We start from the raw sequence: 8,274 nt of genomic DNA, 5'->3' as shown, positions 1-8,274 counted from the left end.
TACAAACCCATTATTCCCGTGTTGGCTTCTCAGGCTTTGTCGCAAAACCTTTTGGTTGTTTCATGTAAACATCCTCTTCAAGATCCCCATGAAGAAATGCTATCTTCACATCCATTTGGACCAATTCCAAGTCCTCGATGGCTACTAGACCAAGCACAAAATGCAATGTAGTTTCACAAGATGTAATGTAGTCATATTGACCACTGGAGAAAATATTTCATTGAAATCCACGCCTTTCGTTTGCTTGAACCCTTTAGCAACCAATCTTGGCTTATACTTAGGCTCGGGATCAACTGTGATATACTTATTCTTGTACACCCATTTGCATGGCAATGCCTCTTTACATGTAGGTAACTCTATCAATTCCCAAGTTTCATTGGCTAAAATTGACTTACTTAGATTTCATAGCCTCTTTCCACTTCACGCTATCATCCATTTGAATGGCCTCTTTGTAGCAAGTGGGTTTACCCGTAATCAGTGACTAGCAAGTAGTCCAATCCTGGCTCAAACTGCTCAGGTGCACGAGATGTACGAGTAGATCTCTAAAGTGCCTGATTGCTAGATTCTGCTATGTCTAGAGAAACATGTGTGTGTGTATGTACTATTGGAAGGTACATCACTAGCACGTCCAACATTCTGTGTGACTAGCGGTGAGGAGACATCCTCAAATCGTACTCTGCGATATTCAATGTCTTTCACTGGCTTTTTTGCCTTTTGGACTCGTTGAATATCACCTGTGAGCTGCGTATGACCTTCTTAGATTCCGGGTTCCAGAGAAGATATCCCATTTCTCCATCTACACCATATCCAATGAAGATGCACTTGTGTGATTTGGGGTCTATCTTTTGTCTAAGCGCTTTTGGCACATGCGAGAATGACTCACACCCAAATACAGGTAATCCATCATAATTGTGCTCTTTGCCCGTCCACATCTCCTATGGAACCTTGTACTTCAATGGTGTACTAGGTGATTGATCAATCAAGTAAGCAACCACATCATAACAGCTTCTCCCCAAAATTCTTGAGGTAAGTTGGCCATAGACAACATAGAAGTGATCCGTTTCCTGAATGGTTCTATTCATCCTCTCAGCCACACCAATCTGGGTGGGTGTGTAAGGCATGGTAAATTGTCTTCCAATGCCTCTTTTACTGCAAAAGTCCTTGAACTCGGAGGAAATGTACTCGCCTCTATTGTCACTGTACAAAGCTTTAAGATTTTTATCCAATTGGTTCTCTACCAATGCTAAGAACTTCTAAAAGACACTAAAGACGCCGCTCTTTGACACTTTAGAAACTTTTTCAATGGTTGGATACTCAACCACATTAAGCTTTTCAATCTTCATGCTGCTTTTAGATTTGTCAGACTTTGCTTTCTCTTTGCCCTTATCATGCTGCATTGTGTGGCATTCTTTCTTCAAGTGTCCCTTTTTATGGTAGTAGTAACACTCTATATTTCACATGTCTTTGCCACGATTCTTGCTACCACCTTGCCTGTGATCCTGTGAATTACCGCGGCTACGACCACGTTGCTTTTGTTTGTCACGATTACCACTAGCCACATATGCATCACCATGCCCACTTGCATTAAGAGATTGATGTCGAATCTCCTCAGTGAGCAATGCACCAGCAACTCTATTGAAATCTAGCTTGCCATTGGGTGCATAATTGCTTATGGATATACTGAAAGTATCCCATGACGATGGTAGCGAACATAGCAAAAAAATAGCCTTCATTTCATCATCAAAATTGAGGCCTTTTGAAGTAAGCTGTGAAAACACGTTGTTGAACTTGTTTAAATGAGAACTAACATTACTGGCTTCATTCATGTTCATGTGCATCAATTTCTTCATCAATTAAACTTTGTTTGAGGCATTGTTGCCATCCCAAGCCTAACATAGAGCATCCCACAAATCTTCGGCGTTGGTCTTATCCATTATGGTAAAGTAAATGGATTCACCAAGGTGCATGTGAATGGTCTCCATAGCACGTTCATTCAAATCATCCCACTCATCATCAATGTAGACATGTTCACCTTTTTCACGCAAGGGTGCAATCAAGCCTTTGTTGATCAAAACATCTTGCATACGCTGCCGCCAAATGACAAAGTTTGGGCCATCCAACTTTTTGATGTAGTACTCTTCTCTTTTGGAAGCACTACTCGCAGCCATGATTAAGAGAATGTAGCCAAAAACTTTATGGCAAATTACCTTGGACAATTTCAGCAGAGTTTCCCCTAGAATAGAGTAAAAACTCAACCAAAATGTAGTACAGTCACTGTGTAAGAACAACTAGAACTGCCAAGAATCCGTAAAACGGACTCGCGAGAAAAATCCGGCAAAGTCTCCTTTCTATAAGGAGTCAGAACTCAACTCAAAAACGCATAAACAACATCAAAAGCACAAAAAATTTTCCAGATACATATCCTATGGCGAGGGTACCGTAAAGGGGAACTCCAGCTACCTATATCACCAAAGGTATCTCAACATTCGAGAATACCCCATCTCAAAGAAAACCTCACACTATCGACCCTCCAAAGGCTAATGCAGACACAAAAGGATTAGCCATAGTCTCATAAAGGGCTCTTCCAGTCCGAGTCTTAGAAACGGCCAGGAAAAACTGCCGAACTAGCTAGAAAATGGCTCCACATGTAGTACAATGGACAGTGTCTACAACTCAATGTACATGAGTGACCACGCTCAAATAGGCACCAAGAGCTACTGCATGCAATAAAAGTGATCCCTGTGAGCATATGTGCTCTCAAAAGAGCTCAGTAGCACTAGGTGTGCTCACACAAAAATGCATTTGTCAATGCATCTGTCTGCAGAGAAACTGTTGTTGAAAAGATTGCCAAATCACCTATGAAAACGCTGTATATGTAAACCTCGAGAATTTGTGTGTAAACGGACTAAAAAGCCCCCTGTAACCTGTGATATGTGTGTCAATGTTGCTATGTGCTAATTTTCAATGTCATGCGAAAATGTGCTAGCCGAATAGCCGACAAAGGTGTGTAGCTAAAAACCGTGCCGTAGAGTGCGATCGATGCGCTTAGTGCAAGTTTCGGGTGTCACTCCTCTTTGGTAGAGGCACTTCACCCATGCGTGTGGCAAGTACAGCTGTTGATTGTGGAAACATGTCGTCCGCGTCAAACCACTTTCGGGTTGGATGTCCAAAACCCACCCGTAATAGGAGGTGATGTCGAGCTGATGCCGAATCACAAGAATCGGTGTCAAAAATCGATGTGCCATTGCGGAGCGGTATATCGCTGATGTCAAGGAGCCGGAGCTCTCTCTCTCTCTCTCTCTCTCTCTCTCTCTGCTTGAGAGTGATGACAATGTCGATGTTTGATGTCGTCTTCCCCCACCGAAACGAAAGCCTCCGGTGCCGAGGTGATGAGGCACCTCTCTATCTCACTTGCTCGCTCTCTTTTGAGAAAAATCTCTCTCACAAAACTCGCTCGCTCTCTCTCACTGTTTTGCTTTCACTCACACTCGCTCGCTTTCACTCTTACTCGCTCGCTTTCACAAGCTCAAGTTGCCCGGGTGTAAGCAGGGTCTTGAGAGTGATGACAATGTCGATGTTTGATGTCGTCTTCCCCCACCGAAACGAAAGCCTCCGGTGCTGAGGTGATGAGGCACCTCTCTATCTCACTTGCTCGCTCTCTTTTAAGAAAAATCTCTCTCACAAAACTCGCTCGCTCTCTCTCACTGTTTTGCTTTCACTCTTACTCGCTCGCTTTCACAAGCTCAAGTTGCCCGGGTGTAAGCAGGGTCTTGAGAGTGATGACAATGTCGATGTTTGATGTCGTCTTCCCCCACCGAAACGAAAGCCTCCGGTGCCGAGGTGATGAGGCACCTCTCTATCTCACTTGCTCGCTCTCTTTTGAGAAAAATCTCTCTCACAAAACTCGCTCGCTCTCTCTCACTGTTTTGCTTTCACTCACACTCGCTCGCTTTCACAAGCTCAAGTTGCCCGGGTGTAAGCGGGGTCGAGGTGTTGTCGAGCGGGGGGTACTCAAGGGCTTTGTAAGAGCCAAGGAAAAGGAGTCGGGAATTGGTCAAGGTCACCGGTGGGAGTGCAGCATTGCACACACATAAGTTATGTGTGGTCTTTAAAAAAATTTGATTACTGGCTCTGTCGGTCAAGCAGTCTAACGAGCTGCAGAACATGACGAGCCAGAGAATGAGCTAGGGTGTGTGTGTGTGTGTGTGTGTGCGCACACGCGCCTTGCCAGCACTACTTGCCGCTCGTCGACCGCCTGGGTTGAAGAAATGTCGAACTGCTCATGCGTGCAATGCTTGCCCGATTTCTGGCTACCTGCATCAATTGCAAGCCTTTTGTATGCCCGAGGTGCTCCAAAGTGCAAGGCTTGGTTATGTTCACAACTGATTGCAAACACCTCGATGCTCCCCACTTGCAAGCACCTTGATGTAGCCCCCCAATTGCTTTGCTTCCAAGCTTCCCCGACTCTCGCCCCGATTTCAGCTGCTCCCTACCGGTGTCAAGCCTGGCTGCCCTTGGACTGCCTATTGCACTCAATTTGCCAATTTTCTGTTCTGCAGATCTTGCCAAAGCTCTCCAAATCCCGACAAGGGTCGCTGCGTGCAGGGTTAGCCGAGGCTCGGGGCCGAGTGCCCTGAGCTCTGATACCAATTGATGGAGCGGAGACGGCGTGTGCAAGAGAGGATAAGAGGAAGGGGGAAGGGGATGCAAAGTACTCAAAGTTATTTGGTGGAGCTTGAGACAGTAATCTCTCTTTCCTCCTTATTTGCTATATGAACCAAAAGAATAAGTGGGTGGTCGCCCACGTGGCCATAACCGGCCACGGGCCTAAAACACAACATCATGCTCCCTCACCTTCCCCCAAGCATTGAAAGGGATGATCCTTTGCAATGAGCATCCTCTTTTGGAGCTTCTACCGTGGAAGCTCTAGAAGTCTCATTCCGGGCATTTATTTTAAGGCAAGAACGATAGCCATGTCCTTGCTCCCCACACTTAAAGCATTTGTGTTCTTTTTACAAAAACCCTCTAGCGCTTCAAGAGAGAGTTGGTTTTTACTTTTGTAAACTCCTTTCTCCTTGGTCTTGCTGTTGTTGTTGTTGTTGTTGGAATTGCCTTTGGAAGAACTTTGAGCATTGTTCTTCCCCTTTGCATCATTTCGATCTTTGTTTTCCATGGGCCTGGCATTCATTTTAGCCCCTTGTTGGAAATTGATACGAGATGCAACCATAGTGTGGTGGATGACTTTGGTGATACAACCAAGCCATTAGGAGTTGACATACTTGGCCATTTCTCCAGGTAATCCCACACAAAATTGTTGCTTTTGTTCAGCAAAGTCTATCCTTTGAAAAACAATAGCCTTGAGATGTAAATCCCAAAACTTGTCAACATATTTGTGGATAGACTCATTGAAGAGCAGCTTTAAACTCCGCCATTTGGTGAGCACTTTATCCTTGGCGTTGCTCGCCACGAATTGCTTCATGATGGAAACTCGCAGAGTTTTCCATGTCTTTGGGGCCTCGCCGTTGCCACGAAGGCTAGTCCCACCATCTACATTCCTTCTCCCTTTTCTTGAATTTTTCATATACAAAATGCATACAAGGACTTCATCGCTTTTGGTTGCAATTCCACTTGTTTGGAGCCTTCTTAACCTCAGACCTCTAAAAAATCTCAACTGGTGGTCTAGGATCCTTGACCACCATCTGGTTTTGGATAGTGTTGAGGTTGCATTCTCCTTCATGATGATTCTATAGATAGCCTCAAGCTTTGATTGCTCCCTTCTTTCTATCACCATCTTGACTTCATAAGGTGTCATTTAGACCAATGCTAACTAAATATTGTGTTGTTTCCATGGGTGCACGTGAGGGTTACCTTCTCAGCTATGGTTTTTCTTAAAGTTCCTTGGCTTGAAGATACGAACTATTATACCTTCTGGCTCTTGATTTCAGCACTGGTCTATAAAGACTATTTTGTACTACTATGGATGGGAATTATACCTCCTTTTTATTGACATAGTTTCTAGTGTCTTTTGTAATCTGAAAGGATTCTTTGATGTATATGTTATATTGTTATTGAAAAACACACACACACACACACACACACACACACACACACACACACACACACACACACACACACACACACACAAGCACTAAGTACAAATGAGCTAGGAATTGGCCCTTTTGGCTATATGAACTATGGATTTTTGGAACACTCTTTTCCTAGGCCTACTCAATAGGCTTACTAGGTCATGCTATCTACAATTTACTCAAAATTACTTGATTTGGATACCCATTGACCTGTTTAGCTTGTTTATGTAGTTGTGTCTTCAATGACCGATATAGGCTTTTTGTTGCCATGTCCCCAACTTCTCTAGATTTTTCTCCCACATTCATCTTGACGTTGTGATCAATCATTTCAAATTAGATTTCCATCAAACACTCCTAGACATTTATTACTAATATTTTACCTTTTATTCAAAAATCAAAGAAAAATAGCATGCCATGCCAAAAATCACAAACTTTAAAAAAAAACATACAATTAAGTTTTTAGTGAATTACTTGATTTTCACATGTTGTTTCAACTAGAAATAGCAAGAAGAAAAATTTCACTCTTATGTACATATTTACACACACCTAGGGACCCATATATATCATGTTTCCCCATATCTCTATATTGGACTTATGGGAATAAATGAAGAATTGAAAAGATTCAGATTCAAACACAAAAAATTCTACAATTTTAGTTCTAAAAGCATTGCCCATTTATATCCTTCTTGACCAATGTGGCTCTGCATTTAGAATTCCTTCCGCCTCCTAGTTAAACTCCTCTGTGATGACATTGACTCTGTATGGGCTAAATCCTTGTATCTATGTAAAGCCTTGTTTGGCTCTACCATACTACGGATGTCAATGTAGTTCAAAACACAATGATGTGCAAGAAGCCAATCTTGAGCCATTGACTGTTGAAGGGTTTTTTATGTTGAGGCCTCTTGTTCAACTTTTTTGCTTCAAAAGAACATTCTATAAAGATAGGGCTCTCTCCTTGTTGTTCATGATTTGTTGCACCTTGATGCTTTGGCTTCCATACCTATTGTTGTTGCAATTTTGCCGATAGTTTAGCCTTGTTTTGTGTTGAAGCTTCCGCCTTAGGTGCTATTTTCTGAAGTTGTTCCTTTAGTTGTTGCTTCTCCTTCTATCTCCACACCATCTTGTTCTTTAGATTTCTTTATAACATGATGAGATTGTTGTTGTTTACATTTGTGTTTGAGTATCCAAATACACTTTTGATTTGTTTCAAGCACCATTTTTGGCACGTAACCTTGCTTGGTTCCTTGCATACCTTTGCTTGTAATTTGTTGTTTACAACTTGTGCCTTGCTATGGATTTTGAACATTGTTGTAAAAATACTCAATGCCATTGAGAAAGAAAATCATGAGAGCTTCCATCATCATGCAAAAGAGTAACTCATGGTCATTAATCAAACCAATGATATGTAATAAAGAGTTCCAATTTTAGGATTACCTAGTGTCGATGTTACTTTCATTCAAGAGAGATTTAGTCCAATCTTGTTGCTTAGCTACATCCACACTTGTATGCATGTAGTCACCAAAAGTAATAGGATTTTTTGCTTTAGTAGGTAGCTTCTTCACAAAAGGTTTGAAACAAAAAATTAGGAGCATTGTGTCCACGGCGCTTAACAACTAAAACAAATAAGACAAGTATCTTGTGGTTGTGATTGTGTATAATTGTGTCTAGGTGGAGAATCTGAATTTATATTGACAAGGGTAGACACATTATTTGTATGATACATCAAGTGAGTGCATGTATTGCATTGGATTTCATTTTTCTTTACCTATTGTTGAAAGAACTGAAAGGCTGTGGTCTATTGTTGGGAATAGGTGGGATGACTAGAAAAAGTTAGCATATTCTTTGTTGAAATCCTGTTTAATCCCATTCGGCCATTCTACATACATGTGATGACTAAAAATAATATTTTTTTGGGTTAGATGATATAAAAAATCACATTGCTTTTGGAAGTGCCAAAAAAATGAAAAGAAAAACAGAGTGCAAAAAGCATAAAAAAGATTTTAAAAAAAATATTGGACCACGACTTCACGTGGGCTACCTTGAACTAGAAAACGAACATACTTTTCATTGAAAAGCATTAAAAATCACAAAAAGCACTCAAAAAGTGATTTTTACTAGCTTACATGGACTTAATAGAAGAAGGATTGGGCTCTACTTTTCACAAAAAATCACGAAAAACACAAAAAGC

This window comes from Adiantum capillus-veneris, chromosome 17, assembly GCF_014529385.1.
Source record: "Adiantum capillus-veneris isolate H3 chromosome 17, ASM1452938v2, whole genome shotgun sequence".
In the NCBI taxonomy this organism is placed as follows: Eukaryota; Viridiplantae; Streptophyta; class Polypodiopsida; order Polypodiales; family Pteridaceae; genus Adiantum; species Adiantum capillus-veneris.
This window is presented reverse-complemented; position numbering follows the sequence as displayed.